Genomic DNA, 18,362 nt, shown 5'->3' with positions numbered 1-18,362 from the left:
AATTGCTCTTGTGGAACATTGCTGGGAAGCAGAGGCAAAGGTGGTAGATGTCTAACTTCTTAGCTTTTGAAGATCGTTCTTGCGTTTTTGGATGTCTTAGAGTTCTTTAGCTAGCTTCTAGGGACTGTAAAGTGCAAGTGTGTATAATCCAAGCCCACCTTAAAAATTTAGCAACAGCAATCGCTATACAGGGTGAACAATCTGACTCTAATATCCTTAGAGCCTCAATATACCTCCGGGTGCCCAAGTTAATACACGTTGGTTTTAGCCACTTACGACGAGGACTTGTATAAAGGGGACATACAAACAACATATGGGCTATGTTCTCAGTCAGATCTTTACAGTTGTGACATTTATCATCCCGGGTTGCTGACCATTTATAGCTGAAAGCTTTTAAAGGAAGAGTCCCAGTTCTAAACTGGAAATACAGTTTTCGGTCAAACGGACCCTCTATATTATCCCAATAAGCCTCACAGAGTGGACGAGGTTTACATTCAAGGAAACGTCCAGTTAAATTAGTGTTTACACAGGTACTATGGGCGGACAGCTAAATCATTTCCCAATACTTTTTTTTCAGATTTATTTTTGATGGGAACCTTAGACGTCTGAGTCTTTCTATAGGTGGTCAAGTTCCAGCTTTGATAATAAACCCCTTATCTCTTTAAGCCATGGGATAGAATGAAAAGATTTGCCCTGATAATATCCTTTAATGCAAGGGCATAGTGAGCTAGTTCTGGGGTTGTCCAGATACGTCTCCAATATAATAGAGGCCGTAACCATGCTATATCCTCAATTTTTTTCCTGCCAAGATCATATAAAAGCGGAACAGTGGGAGTACTTTGGGGGACCCCAACTAAACAGCGTAGAAATTTATTCTCCGCCTTTATTAGTTGGTTCAAATAATTAAATCCCCATAGTTCTGAACCATACAAAGAGGCGCTTATAACCTTCATATTGTAGATCTTTAAGGCAGGTGTAATTGGCTTGGTAAAAGAAGCTTTATGCTTGATGGCTAAGGCACCCGCAAGCTGATGGAATTTTAGAACAGCCATGTCAATATGACTTTTCCAGCTCATGTTACTCTGGAGAGATATTCCTAAATACGTAAATGCCTCTACCTGCTCTAGTGGAGTTCCATTAAAATTAATTGTACCTTTGAATGTTTTTCCGCTGATTCAGGGACATGAACTTGGTTTTTGAGGTGTTTATCTCAAGTCCACGCAGTTGACAAAATTCTCCAAACGCATTCACAGCCGTCTGGAGCCCACTCGGGGTCCGGGAAACAATCAACGTGTCGTCCGCGAACATGAGAACAGGCACGCGACCCCAGCTAAAATGAGAGCATCAGTGGGGGAACGGCTAAGATGATCCACTATGCCGTTGATGTATAATGAAAACAGCGTGGGTGCCAGAACACACCCCTGCCGAACACCACGCTCGATAGGGAATGAGTTGGTCACCTCACCCTGTGCCCCCCATCTGATTCTGGTGTAGTTGTTCTCATACAGGCGGAGAAGTAGAGTCAATAGTTCCGGGGACATCCCTGCTTCAGCGAGAACCCTTCAAAGTTTGGAACGGGGGACTAAATCGAAAGCCGATTTCAGGTCTACAAAGACCGGTTTCGGTTCTCTAGTCCCCTTTTGTGCTAGAAATTCCATACAAAGTGGATTATGGTCACTTTCCATCCTATTTTTAACAGTCATATCTATCAGACAGTGCCATCCTCTTATATCCACCAGTAAGTCATCTATGCGGCTGGAATACCTGCCATTATCAAATGTATTTTCTCCCAGGCGGTCAGGCAGGGTGCGCCCATTTGCTGCTCTAAGCCCTCTCACTAAGCATAAGGCCTTGAACTGTATGGCTGCAGCTGACCATCTTCTTACGGCTGGTAATTCAAGCTGAGGGACGCTAAATTTACTGTCCTCCTCAGCAGCAAGAAATTGATCCTCTTGTCCAAAAGGTTCAAAAGTAGTGTTGAAATCTCCACCTACTATAATAGACAACTGTGTTGGGAGGGCCTCAAGCTGATGGTCAAGAGCAGAGATTACCTCTGATGTATGTCCTCCTGCCGTCCCCCTTGCATAAATATTGTAAATAGCCACCAATGACAGAGTTCACTAAACATGGGCTACTGGAACACAGCATAGTAGTGTCCAAGTACTAGGCATCCACAAGCATCACCCATCAGACATCCACAAGCGTCAGGCATCCAAAAAGGGTCTGGGATGCACAAGCATCAGGCATCAACAAGCAACAGACATCCATAAGTAACAGACATCCACAAGCATCAGACATCCAAAGGCATCAGGCATCCACAAGCGTCAGGCATCCACAAGCGTCAGGCATCCACAAGTGTCAGGCATCCACAAGCGTCAGGCATCCACAAGCGTCAGGCATGCACAAGCGTAAGGCTTGCACAAGTGTCAGGCATGCACAAGCTTCAAGCATTCACAAATATCAGACATCCACAAGCGTCGGACATCCACAAGCACCCACAAGCATCAGGCATCAACAAGCAACAGACATCCACAAGCAACAGACATCCACAAGCATCAGGCATCAGACATTCAGAAGCATCAGACATCCAGAAGCATCAGACATCCACAAACATCCAGAAGCATCAGACGTCCACAAGCATCAGACATACACAAGCATCAGATATCCTCAAGCATTAGGCATCAGACATCCAGAAGCATCAGAAATCCACAAACATCCAGAAGCATCAGACGTCCACAAGCATCAGACATACACAAGCATCAGGCATCCACAAGCATCAGAAATACACAAGCATCAGGCATTCACAAGCATCAGACTACCAGGAGCATCAGACATCCACAAGCATCAGGCGTCCACAAGCATCAGGCATCCACAAGCATCAGATATCCACAAGCAACAGACATCCACAAGCGTCAGACATCCACAAGCAACAGACATCCAAAAGCATCAAACATCCACAAGCATCAAACATCCACAAGCAACAGACATCCACAAGCATCAGACACCCACGAACTTCAGACATCCACAAGCGTCAGACATCCACAAACATCAGGCACCAGACACCCACAAGCGTCAGCCATCCACACGCATCAGACATCCAAAGGCATCAGACATCCAAAGGCATCAGGCATCCACAAGCGTCAGGCATCCACAAGTGTCAGGCATCCACAAGCGTCAGGTACGCACTAGCGTAAGGCATGCATAAGCGTAAGGCATGCACAAGCTTCAAGCATTCACAAACATCAGACATCCACAAGCGTCAGACATCCACAAGCGTCAGACATCCACAAGCATCCACAAGCATCAGGCATCAACAAGCAACAGATATCCACAAGTAACAGACATCCACAAGCATCAGAAATCCACAAGCATCAGACATCCACAAGCATCAGACATCAACAAGCAACAGACATCCACAAGCACCAGACATACACAAGCATCAGACTTCCACAAGCATCAGACATCCACCAGCATCAGACATCCACAAACATCAGACATCCACAAGCATCAGGTATCAGACATCCACAAGCGTCAGACATCCACAAGCATCAGACATCCACAAGCATCCACAAGCATCAGGCATCAACAAGCAACAGACATCCACAAGTAACAGACATCCACAAGCATCAGACATTCACAAGCATCAGACATCCACAAGCATCAGGTATCCACAAGTGTCATACATCCACAAGCGTCAGGCATCCACAAACGGCAGGCATGCACAAGCGTAAGGCATGCGCAAGTGTCAGGCATGCACAAGCTTCAAGCATTCACAAATATCAAACATTCACAAGCGTCGGACATCCACAAGCACCCACAAGCATCAGGCATCAACAAGCAACAGACATCCACAAGCGTCAGACATCCACAAGCGTCAGACATCACAAGCCTCCACAAGCATCAGGCATCAACAAGCAACAGACATCCACAAGCAACAGACATCAACAAGCATCAGACATCCACAAGCATCAGACATCCACCAGCATCAGACATCCACAAGCATCAGACATCCACAAGCGTCAGGCATCAGACATCCACAAGCATCAGGCATCCACAAGCGTCAGGCATCCACAAGCGTCAGACATCCACAAGCGTCAGATATCCAATCCACAAATATCAGGCATCAGACATCCACAAACATCAGGCATCCACAAGCATTAGACATCCAAAGGCATCAAGCATTCACAAAAGTCAGACATCCACAAACGTCAGATATCCACAAGTGTCACACATCCACAAGCAACAGATATCCACAAGCATCAGGCATCAGACATCCATAAGCATCAGACATCCACAAGCATCAGACATCCACAAGCATCAGACATCCATAAGCAACAGACATCCACAAGCGTCAGACATCCAAAAGCAACAGACATCCAAAAGCATCAAGCATCCACAAGCATCAAACATCCACAAGCAACAGACATCCACAAGCATCAGACACCGACGAACTTCAGACATCCACAAGCGTCAGACATCCACAAACATCAGGCATCAGACACCCACAAGCGTCAGCCATCCACACGCATCAGACATCCAAAGGCATCAGTCATCCAAAGGCATCAGGCATCCACAAGCGTCAGGCATCCACAAGCGTCAGGCATCCGCAAGCGTCAGGTATGCACTAGCGTAAGGCATGCACAAGCGTAAGACATGCACAAGCTTCAAGCATTCACAAACATCAGACATCCACAAGCGTCAGACATCCACAAGCGTCAGACATCCACAAGCATCAGGCATCAACAATCAACAGACATCCACAAGTAACAGACATCCACAAGCATCAGACATCCACAAGCATCAGACATCCACAAGCATCAGACATCAACAAGCAACAGACATCCACAAGCATCAGACATCCACAAGCATCCACAAGCATCAGGCATCAACAAGCAACAGACATCCACAAGTAACAGACATCCAAGAGCATCAGACATTCACAAGCATCAGACATCCACAAGCATCAGGCATCCACAAGTGTCAGGCATCCACAAGCGTCAGGCATCCACAAGCGTCAGGCATGCACAAGCGTAAGGCATGCACAAGTATCAGGCATGCACAAGCTTCAAGCATTCACAAATATCAGACATCCACAAGCGTCGGACATCCACAAGCACCCAGAAGCATCAGGCATCAACAAGCAACAGACATCCACAAGCGTCAGACATCCACAAGCGTCAGACATCACAAGCCTCTACAAGCATCAGGCATCAACAAGCAACAGACATCCACAAGCAACAGACATCAACAAGCATCAGATATCCACAAGCATCAGACATCCACCAGCATCAGACATCCACAAGCGTCAGACATCCACAAGCGTCAGGCATCAGACATCCACAAGCGTCAGACATCCACAAGCGTCAGATATCCACAAGTGTCACACATCCACAAGCAACAGATATCCACAAGCATCAGGCATCAGACATCCAGAAGCATCAGACATCCAGAAGCATCAGACATCCACAAACATCCAGAAGCATCAGACGTCCACAAGCATCAGACATACACAAGCATCAGGCATCCACAAGCATCAGAAATACACAAGCATCAGGCATTCACAAGCATCAGACTACCAGGAGCATCAGAAATCCACAAGCATCAGGCGTCCACAAGCATCAGGCATCCACAAGCATCAGATATCCACAAGCATCAGACATCCACAAGCATCAGACATCCACAAGCAACAGACATCCACTAGCGTCAGACATCCACAAGCAACAGACATCCAAAAGCATCAAGCATCCACAAGCATCAAACATCCACCAGCATCAGACATCCACAAACATCAGACATCCACAAGCATCAGGTATCAGACATCCACAAGCGTCAGACATCCACAAGCATCAGACATCCACAAGCATCCACAAGCATCAGACATTCACAAGCATCAGACATCCACAAGCATCAGACATCCACAAGCGTCAGCCATCCACAAGCGTCAGACATCACAAGCCTCCACAAGCATCAGGCATCAACAAGCAACAGACATCCACAAGCAACAGACATCAACAAGCATCAGACATCCACAAGCATCAGACATCCACCAGCATCAGACATCCACAAGCGTCAGGCATCAGACATCCACAAGCATCAGGCATCCACAAGCGTCAGGCATCCACAAGCGTCAGACATCCACAAGCGTCAGATATCCACAAACATCAGGCATCAGACATCCACAAACATCAGGCATCCACAAGCATTAGACATCCAAAGGCATCAAGCATTCACAAAAGTCAGACATCCACAAGCGTCAGATATCCACAAGTGTCACACATCCACAAGCAACAGATATCCACAAGCATCAGGCATCAGACATCCAGAAGCATCAGACATCCAGAAGCATCAGACATCCACAAACATCCAGAAGCATCAGACGTCCACAAGCATCAGACATACACAAGCATCAGGCATCCACAAGCATCAGAAATACACAAGTATCAGGCATCCACAAGCATCAGACCACCAGGAGCATCAGACTTCCACAAGCATCAGGCGTCCAGAAGCATCAGGCATCCACAAGCATCAGATATCCACAAGCATCAGACATCCACAAGCATCAGACATCCACAAGCAACAGACATCCACAAACGTCAGACATCCACAAGCAACAGACATACAAAAGCATCAAGCATCCACAAGCATCAAACATCCACAAGCAACAGACATCCACAAGCATTAGACACCCGCAAACTTCAGACATCCACAAGCGTCAGACATCCACAAACATCAGGCATCAGACATCCACAAGCGTCAGCCATCCACACGCATCAGACATCCAAAGGCATCAGACATCCAAAGGCATCAGGCATCCACAAGCGTCAGGCATCCACAAGCGTCAGGCATCCACAAGCGTCAGGTATGCACTAGCGTAAGGCATGCACAAGCGTAAGGCATGCACAAGCTTCAGGCATTCACAAACATCAGACATCCACAAGCGTCAGACATCCACAAGCGTCAGACATCCACAAGCATCCACAAGCATCAGGCATCAACAAGCAACAGACATCCACAAGTAACAGACATCCACAAGCATCAGACATCCACAAGCATCAGACATCAACAAGCAACAGACATCCACAAGCACCAGACATACACAAGCATCAGACTTCCACAAGCATCAGACATCCACCAGCATCAGACATCCACAAACATCAGACATCCACAAGCATCAGGTATCAGACATCCACAAGCGTCAGACATCCACAAGCATCAGACATCCACAAGCATCCACAAGCATCAGGCATCAACAAGCAACAGACATCCACAAGTAACAGACATCCACAAGCATCAGACATTCACAAGCATCAGACATCCACAAGCATCAGGCATCCACAAGTGTCAGGCATCCACAAGCGTCAGGCATCCACAAGCGTCAGGCATGCACAAGCGTAAGGCATGCACAAGTGTCAGGCATGCACAAGCTTCAAGCATTCACAAATATCAGACATCCACAAGCGTCGGACATCCACAAGCACCCACAAGCATCAGGCATCAACAAGCAACAGACATCCACAAGCGTCAGACATCCACAAGCGTCAGACATCACAAGCCTCCACAAGCATCAGACATCAACAAGCAACAGACATCCACAAGCATCAGACATCCACCAGCATCAGACATCCACAAGCGTCAGACATCCACAAGTGTCACACATCCACAAGCAACAGATATCCACAAGCATCAGGCATCAGACATCCAGAAGCATCAGACATCCAGAAGCATCAGACATCCACAAACATCCAGAAGCATCAGACGTCCACAAGCATCAGACATACACAAGCATCAGGCATCCACAAGCATCAGAAATACACAAGTATCAGGCATCCACAAGCATCAGACCACCAGGAGCATCAGACTTCCACAAGCATCAGGCGTCCACAAGCATCAGGCATCCACAAGCATCAGATATCCACAAGCATCAGACATCCACAAGCATCAGACATCCACAAGCAACAGACATCCACAAACGTCAGACATCCACAAGCAACAGACATACAAAAGCATCAAGCATCCACAAGCATCAAACATCCACAAGCAACAGACATCCACAAGCATCAGACACCCGCAAACTTCAGACATCCACAAGCGTCAGACATCCACAAGCGTCAGCCATCCACAAGCGTCAGGTATGCACTAGCGTCAGGCATCCACAAGCGTCAGGCATCCACAAGCGTCAGGTATGCACTAGCGTAAGGCATGCACAAGCGTAAGGCATGCACAAGCGTAAGGCATTCACAAACATCAGACATCCACAAGCGTCAGACATCCACACGCGTCAGACATCCACAAGCATCAGGCATCAACAAGCAACAGACATCCACAAGTAACAGACATCCACAAGCATCAGACATCCACAAGCATCAGACATCCACAAGCATCAGACATCAACAAGCAACAGACATCCACAAGCACCAGACATACACAAGCATCAGACTTCCACAAGCATCAGACATCCACCAGCATCAGACATCCACAAACATCAGACATCCACAAGCATCAGGTATCAGACATCCACAAGCGTCAGACATCCACAAGCAACAGACATCCACAAGCATCCACAAGCATCAGGCATCAACAAGCAACAGACATCCATAAGTAACAGACATCCACAAGCATCAGACATTCACAAGCATCAGACATCCACAAGCATCAGGCATCCACAAGTGTCAGGCATCCACAAGCGTCAGGCATCCACAAGCGTCAGGCATGCACAAGCGTAAGGCATGCACAAGTGTCAGGCATGCACAAGCTTCAAGCATTCACAAATATCAGACATCCACAAGCGTCGGACATCCAGAAGCACCCACAAGCATCAGGCATCAACAAGCAACAGACATCCACAAGCGTCAGACATCCACAAGCGTCAGACATCACAAGCCTCCACAAGCATCAGACATCAACAAGCAACAAGACATCCACAAGCATCAGACATCCACCAGCATCAGACATCCACAAGCGTCAGACATCCACAAGCGTCAGGCATCAGACATCCACAAGCATCAGGCATCCACAAGCGTCAGGCATCCATAAGCGTCAGACATCCACAAGCGTCAGATATCCACAAACATCAGGCATCAGACATCCACAAACATCAGGCATCCACAAGCATTAGACATCCAAAGGCATCAAGCATTCACAAAAGTCAGACATCCACAAGCGTCAGATATCCACAAGTGTCACACATCCACAAGCAACAGATATCCACAAGCATCAGGCATCAGACATCCAGAAGCATCAGACATCCAATAGCATCAGACATCCACAAACATCCAGAAGCATCAGACGTCCACACGCATCAGACATCCAAAGGCATCAGTCATCCAAAGGCATCAGGCATCCACAAGCGTCAGGCATCCACAAGCGTCAGGCATCCACAAGCGTCAGGTATGCACTAGCGTAAGGCATGCACAAGCGTAAGGCATGCACAAGCTTCAAGCATTCACAAACATCAGACATCCACAAGCGTCAGACATCCACAAGCGTCAGACATCCACAAGCATCAGGCATCAACAAGCAACAGACATCCACAAGTAACAGACATCCACAAGCATCAGACATCCACAAGCATCAGACATCCACAAGCATCAGACATCAACAAGCAACAGACATCCACAAGCATCAGACATCCACAAGCATCCACAAGCATCAGGCATCAACAAGCAACAGACATCCACAAGTAACAGACATCCACAAGCATCAGACATTCACAAGCATCAGACATCCACAAGCATCAGGCATCCACAAGTGTCAGGCATCCACACGCGTCAGGCATCCACAAGCGTCAGGCATGCACAAGCGTAAGGCATGCACAAGTGTCAGGCATGCACAAGCTTCAAGCATTCACAAATATCAGACATCCACAAGCGTCGGACATCCACAAGCACCCACAAGCATCAGGCATCAACAAGCGTCAGACATCACAAGCCTCTACAAGCATCAGGCATTAACAAGCAACAGACATCCACAAGCAACAGACATCAACAAGCATCAGACATCCACAAGCATCAGACATCCACCAGCATCAGACATCCACAAGCGTCAGACATCCACAAGCGTCAGGCATCAGACATCCACAAGCGTCAGACATCCACAAGCGTCAGATATCCACAAGTGTCACACATCCACAAGCAACAGATATCCACAAGCATCAGGCATCAGACATCCAGAAGCATCAGACATCCAGAAGCATCAGACATCCACAAACATCCAGAAGCATCAGACGTCCACAAGCATCAGACATACACAAGCATCAGGCATCCACAAGCATCAGAAATACACAAGCATCAGGCATTCACAAGCATCAGACTACCAGGAGCATCAGACATCCACAAGCATCAGGCGTCCACAAGCATCAGGCATCCACAAGCATCAGATATCCACAAGCATCAGACATCCACAAGCATCAGACATCCACAAGCAACAGACATCCACAAGCGTCAGACATCCACAAGCAACAGACATCCAAAAGCATCAAGCATCCACAAGCATCAAACATCCACCAGCATCAGACACCCGCAAACTTCAGACATCCACAAGCGTCAGACATCCACAAACATCAGGCATCAGACATCCACAAGCGTCAGCCATCCACACGCATCAGACATCCAAAGGCATCAGACATCCAAAGGCATCAGGCATCCACAAGCGTCAGGCATCCACAAGCGTCAGGCATTCACAAGCATCAGGTATGCACTAGCGTAAGGCATGCACAAGCGTAAGGCATGCACAAGCTTCAAGCTTTCACAAACATCAGACATCCACAAGCTTCAGACATCCACAAGCGTCAGACATCCACAAGCATCCACAAGCATCAGGCATCAACAAGCAACAGACATCCACAAGTAACAGACATCCAAGAGCATCAGACATCCACAAGCATCAGACATCAACAAGCAACAGACATCCACAAGTAACAGACATCCACAAGCATCAGACATCCACAAGCATCAGACATCCACAAGCATCAGACATCAACAAGCAACAGACATCCACAAGCAACACACATACACAAGCATCAGACATCCACAAGCATCAGACATCCACCAGCATCAGACATCCACAAACATCAGACATCCACAAGCATCAGGCTTCAGACATCCACAAGCATCAGACATCCACAAGCATCCACAAGCATCAGGCATCAACAAGCAACAGACATCCACAAGTAACAGACATCCACAAGCATCAGACATTCACAAGCATCAGACATCCACAAACATCAGACATCCACAAGCGTCAGACATCCACAAGCGTCAGACATCACAAGCCTCCACAAGCATCAGGCATCAACAAGCAACAGACATCCACAAGCAACAGACATCAACAAGCATCAGACATCCACAAGCATCAGACATCCACCAGCATCAGACATCCACAAGCGTCAGACATCCACAAGCTTCAGGCATCAGACATCCACAAGCATCAGGCATCCACAAGCGTCAGGCATCCACAAGCGTCAGACATCCACAGGCGTCAGATATCCACAAACATCAGGCATCAGACATCCACAAACATCAGGCATCCACAAGCATTAGACATCCAAAGGCATCAAGCATTCACAAAAGTCAGACATCCACAAGCGTCAGATATCCACAAGTGTCACACATCCACAAGCAACAGATATCCACAAGCATCAGGCATCAGACATCCAGAAGCATCAGACATCCAGAAGCATCAGACATCCACAAACATCCAGAAGCATCAGACGTCCACAAGCATCAGACATACACAAGCATCAGGCATCCACAAGCATCAGAAATACACAAGTATCAGGCATCCACAAGCATCAGACCACCAGGAGCATCAGACATCCACAAGCATCAGGCGTCCACAAGCATCAGGCATCCACAAGCATCAGATATCCACAAGCATCAGACATCCACAAGCATCAGACATCCACAAGCAACAGACATCCACAAACGTCAGACATCCACAAGCAACAGACATCCAAAAGCATCAAGCATCCACAAGCATCAAACATCCACAAGCAACAGACATCCACAAGCATCAGACACCCGCAAACTTCAGACATCCACAAGCGTCAGACATCCACAAACATCAGGCATCAGACATCCACAAGCGTCAGCCATCCACACGCATCAGACATCCAAAGGCATCAGACATCCAAAGGCATCAGGCATCCACAAGAGTCAGGCATCCACAAGCGTCAGGCATTCACAAGCGTCAGGTATGCACTAGCGTAAGGCATGCACAAGCGTAAGGCATGCACAAGCTTCAAGCATTCACAAACATCAGACATCCACAAGCTTCAGACATCCACAAGCGTCAGACATCCACAAGCATCCACAAGCATCAGGCATCAACAAGCAACAGACATCCACAAGTAACAGACATCCACAAGCATCAGACATCCACAAGCATCAGACATCAACAAGCAGCAGACATCCACAAGTAACAGACATCCACAAGCATCAGACATCCACAAGCATCAGACATCCACAAGCATCAGACATCAACAAGCAACAGACATCCACAAGCAACACACATACACAAGCATCAGACATCCACAAGCATCAGACATCCACCAGCATCAGACATCCACAAACATCAGACATCAACAAGCATCAGGCATCAGACATCCATAAGCATCAGACATCCACAAGCATCCACAAGCATCAGGCATCAACAAGCAACAGACATCCACAAGTAACAGACATCCACAACCATCACACATTCACAAGCATCAGACATCCACAAGCATCAGACATCCACAAGCCTCAGACATCTACGAGTGTCAGACATCCACAAGCCTCCACAAGCATCAGGCATCAACAAGCAACAGACATCCACAAGCAACAGACATCCACAAGCATCAGACATCCACAAGCATCAGACATCCACCAGCATCAGACATCCACAGGCGTCAGACATCCACAAGCGTCAAGCATCAGACATCCACAAGCATCAGGCATCCACAAGCGTCAGGCATCTACAAGCGTCAGACATCCACAAGCGTCAGACATCCACAAACATCAGGCAATAGACATCCACAAACATCAGGCATCCACAAGCATTAGACATCCAAAGGCATCAAGCATTCACAAAAGTCAGACATCCACAAGCGTCAGATATCCACAAGTGTTACACATCCACAAGCAACAGACATCCACAAGCATCAGACGTCCTCAAGCATCAGACATACCCAAGCATCAGACATACCCAAGCATCAGACATACCCAAGCATCAGGCATCCACAAGCATCAGACATCAGACAACCACGAGCCTCAGACAACCAGGAGCATCAGACATCCACAAGCATCAGGGGTCCACAAGCATCAGGCATCCATAAGCATCAGACATCCACAAGCATCAGACAACCACAAGCAACAGACATCCAAAAGCATCAGATACCCACAAGCGTCAGGCATCCAAAAGCATCAAGCATCCACAAGCATCAAACATCCACAAGCAACAGACATCCACAAGCATCAGACATCCACAAGCATCAGACATCCACAAGCATCAGACATCCACAAGCATCGGACATCCACAAGCGTCTGGCATCCACAAGCGTCAGACATCCTCAAGCGCCAGGTATGCACAAGTGTCAGGCATGCAAAAGCTTTAAGCATTCACAAACATCAGACATCCACAAGCGTCAGACATCCACAAGTGTCAGACATCCACAAGGATCAGGCATCAACTAGCAACAGACATCCACAAGCATCAGACATCCACAAGCATCAGACATCCACAAGCATCAGACATCCCCAAACATTAGACAACCACAAACATCAGATATCCACCAGCATCAGGCATCAGGCATCCAAAAGCGTCAGGCATCCACAAGTGTCAGACATCCACAAGCGTCAGACATCCACAAACATCAGGCATCAGACATCCACAAGCGTCAGCCATCCACACGCATCAGACATCCAAAGGCATCAGACATCCAAAGGCATCAGGCATCCACAAGAGTCAGGCATCCACAAGCGTCAGGCATTCACAAGCGTCAGGTATGCACTAGCGTAAGGCATGCACAAGCGTAAGGCATGCACAAGCTTCAAGCATTCACAAACATCAGACATCCACAAGCTTCAGACATCCACAAGCTTCAGACATCCACAAGCGTCAGACATCCACAAGCATCCACAAGCATCAGGCATCAACAAGCAACAGACATCCACAAGTAACAGACATCCACAAGCATCAGACATCCACAAGCATCAGACATCAACAAGCAGCAGACATCCACAAGTAACAGACATCCACAAGCATCAGACATCCACAAGCATCAGACATCCACAAGCATCAGACATCAACAAGCAACAGACATCCACAAGCAACACACATACACAAGCATCAGACATCCACAGGCATCAGACATCCACCAGCATCAGACATCCACAAACATCAGACATCCACAAGCATCAGGCATCAGACATCCATAAGCATCAGACATCCACAAGCATCCACAAGCATCAGGCATCAACAAGCAACAGACATCCACAAGTAACAGACATCCACAAGCATCAGACATCCACAAGCGTCAGACATCTACGAGTGTCAGACATCCACAAGCCTCCACAAGCATCAGGCATCAACAAGCAACAGACATCCACAAGCAACAGACATCCACAAGCATCAGACATCCACAAGCATCAGACATCCACCAGCATCAGACATCCACAGGCGTCAAACATCCACAAGCGTCAGGCATCAGACATCCACAAGCATCAGGCATCCACAAGCGTCAGGCATCCACAAGCGTCAGACATCCACAAGCGTCAGACATCCACAAACATCAGGCATTAGACATCCACAAACATCAGGCATCCACAAGCATTAGACATCCAAAGGCATCAAGCATTCACAAAAGTCAGACATCCACAAGCGTCAGATATCCACAAGTGTTACACATCCACAAGCAACAGACATCCACAAGCATCAGACATACCCAAGCATCAGACATACCCAAGCATCAGGCATCCACAAGCATCAGACATCAGACAACCACGAGCCTCAGACAACCAGGAGCATCAGACATCCACAAGCATCAGGGGTCCACAAGCATCAGGCATCCATAAGCATCAGACATCCACAAGCATCAGACATCCACAAGCAACAGACATCCAAAAGCATCAGATACCCACAAGCGTCAGGCATCCAAAAGCATCAAGCATCCACAAGCATCAAACATCCACAAGCAACAGACATCCACAAGCATCAGACATCCACAAGCATCAGACATCCACAAGCATCAGACATCCACAAGCATCGGACATCCACAAGCGTCAGGCATCCACAAGCGTCAGACATCCTCAAGCGCCAGGTATGCACAAGTGTCAGGCATGCAAAATCTTTAAGCATTCACAAACATCAGACATCCACAAGTGTCAGACATCCACAAGTGTCAGACATCCACAAGGATCAGGCATCAACTAGCAACAGACATCCACTAGCATCAGACATCCACAAGCATCAGACATCCACAAGCATCAGACATCCCCAAACATTAGACAACCACAAACATCAGATATCCACCAGCATCAGGCATCAGGCATCCAAAAGCGTCAGGCATCCACAAGTGACAGACATCCACAAGCGTCAGACATCCTGAGGTTCCGTGAATTCTGAACGCGTTTCATAAAGGTCAAGGTTTCGTTACGAATTTGATAGTAGCGAACCGTAACTAGTGAGTGCGGCAAGTACGAGTGATTTCGCCATGTTAGACCGATGGATTCACTACGTATTTAGGGATTTCGTTCTGAACCCCTGAGTTCCATTTTATGCATGGCAGCCATTTTGTGGTTGCCCTCACATAGGCAGATGACTACGGCCGAATGAGTCTTTAGTACACGTACACTTTAGCTGACTTCTGAATGACCTGAGCGAACTGACCTCGTTGCCTGAAGCTGACCTTGTTAAGCCAGTTCCTTGCCCGGTAGCTGATCGAGATTAAGGATAAAAGAACAGGACATTGTTGAGTTTATTGCACACGCACACACCCCTTATCCTACTTCTCATGTGTTTCTGTTCTTTCTTTTATGGCCTATTTATGGTATGGGTTGTGGTCTTTTATTATGGGTTTGTCCGGCCTGTTCGAGAAAGAATGTTGGGCCTTCCCGTGTAATTGATGGTGGGCTGGACAACTGAGAAGTGGGTTTGTCGTCATGCGATACCTTTTGCAATGTTACCTATGATTGGACAAATTGTAACTAGTGGGTGTTTGTCCGGAATGTGATTTTTAGCATAAAAGATGATGTCTCGCTCTACGAAGATTGAGCAGTCTCTGACAAACCTACTTTTGTCGTACTTCGTAGACCTCTGTTCCTGGTTGCAGCCAATAAATGTGATCTTTGATGTCACCGAGAAGTATCCCGTGTCTCTGTATTCTAAGACAGGTGAACCCGAAGACTTTGGGCGTTCCCCTGGTGCGGCTGGGTTCTAAAACCCAGTTCTTCAGTTGGCGCCCCACGTGGGGCGACTTCAGTGGTACCGGTCCAAGCCTGAAGATCGTGAGGAGCTTCGTGAGGATATTCTGGAAGAGGGCCCCCACTCCATCGACCCCTGCATGTCGAACGTGGACTGAAGGTTTTTGCTGTGAGGCTTCCCGCTTTCCGACGGCTACGAAGGACTGCTGCCCTGACTGTCGCCCTGTCTTGGACCCTTCATGACGATTTGTACAGCGAGACGATAGCCGGGTCTTCTGGGTGACGTGATCGATACTTCAGTTAAGTATAAGTGGGTCGCTCCCAGTCCTTAGTCTTGGTTCCTTAGTTTTGATTTGGTACTTGCAAGTGCCAAAGCCGAGGGAATCGTATATTTGTGAGACTATCGTTTTTGGTAATCCCTTGAAGTTTGAAGCTAGATTAGTGAGCGAAGATGCCTGGTTTTAGCAAACTTGGAAAGATATTTTGTTGTAGTTGTAACAGGGATTCCCGATTGGAGAACTCGTGTCCGTTACCTCCGGTTGAAACTCCGACTTATGAGCTCTATTCTAAACATGGCGTGGGCCCCATTACGTATAATGAATTGTGGGTCCGATACACTAGGAAAGACGGTGTCTTAAAATGGCCCCAACATGGTAGCTATGACACCGAGATTTTAGATAATTTGGAAGTTAAACTATTTAAGAAGAAAGCCCGGCCAGCAATGTTTGACTCTTTCCGCCTCTGGCGTAAGGAAGCCAAACAGAAAGCAATTAAACAAGCGAAAAAAGATAAAAGAGAGAAGGGTATATCGATAATGCAAGCAGCTAGGCAGTTTAAAGATAATGAAGAAGATCGAGTGAGTGAAGAGTTGCACAGACAAAATAAAATGGCCATCAATAAATGCTATCCAGCTTTGTCACCTCTTTTACAAGGTGCAACAAAGGACCCTGAAAAGGATCCTTTGATGTCACATTTGTTGAGTTCACCACCCCCTTATGTGCAGAGTGCTACGGCACCTCTGCAACATCCAGCTGTTCAGCCTCCTGTTGTTGCTCAGCCGCCAGCTCCTCTTCAGCTGGTTTCTTCTCCTCTGGTGCAGCATTCTCTAGGGCCGCCGACTTTGCTATCAGTTCCGCCTCAAATTCCTATGACTTTTTCTCCTGTACTTGCTACTTCTTTTGTTACTACTCCTACATTTGTTTCATCTCAGTCTGCTTTGTCTCCTGTCCTTCTGACAACTTCTCCTTCTGTTCGGCAGAGAATGACTGATACTGTTACTGGTCTTTTGTCTCCTTTCTTTGGGTCATTGATTGTGACCCCTGTTTCGGTGCGTAAGCAGTTACGTAGCCAGTTTCCTGGTCCCGAAGAGCGGGCAGTGTTGGATCATTTGGCTCAAAAATGGGTTACTAATTCTTTGAGATATGATTTGGGTTCGGTTATGGATGTCTTCCGTCAATGGGAAGCACCGAAGCAAAGGTACGTCTTCGATATAATGTGTACTTTCCTCCGTGAGGATTGGGAAGATAGTGAGTTGGGTCAGACCCAATTGGAATTGCTTGATGTACAGTCCGAGTTTGCGAAAGGAACGATAGTGGGTTCCGATGTTGAGAAAGCAGTCGCAACGTTGCTTGCGTTTAGGGGCGAGTTTCCTTCCCAGTCGTTGTTTGAGCCTGATCCTTCTGTTAGGAGAAAAGCGAGACAGTACCCTATGAGAGAAGTTCCTCCGGTATGGAAAGAGGCAGTTCAGGCTAATGCTAATGCGGGTATTGCTAGTGTACCGGCTCATTTTCAGCATGTGTGGGTACATGTTCTGTGGAAGAGAGCTGAAGTTTTGGCCCTTAAGCAGACTCTACCTGACCCCCGCAAGAATCCTGCAGGGTACTACAAGGAATTGTCACAGACAGCTGACGCATGCATCATGAATTTAGCTGATATAGACATGTTGTTTGGTAATGTGGTTCCTCA

This window comes from Lissotriton vulgaris, chromosome 10 (assembly GCF_964263255.1).
Source record: "Lissotriton vulgaris chromosome 10, aLisVul1.2, whole genome shotgun sequence".
Classification (NCBI taxonomy): domain Eukaryota; kingdom Metazoa; phylum Chordata; class Amphibia; order Caudata; family Salamandridae; genus Lissotriton; species Lissotriton vulgaris.
The sequence above is the reverse complement of the archived record's forward strand: the minus strand, read 5'-3'. Positions refer to the sequence as shown.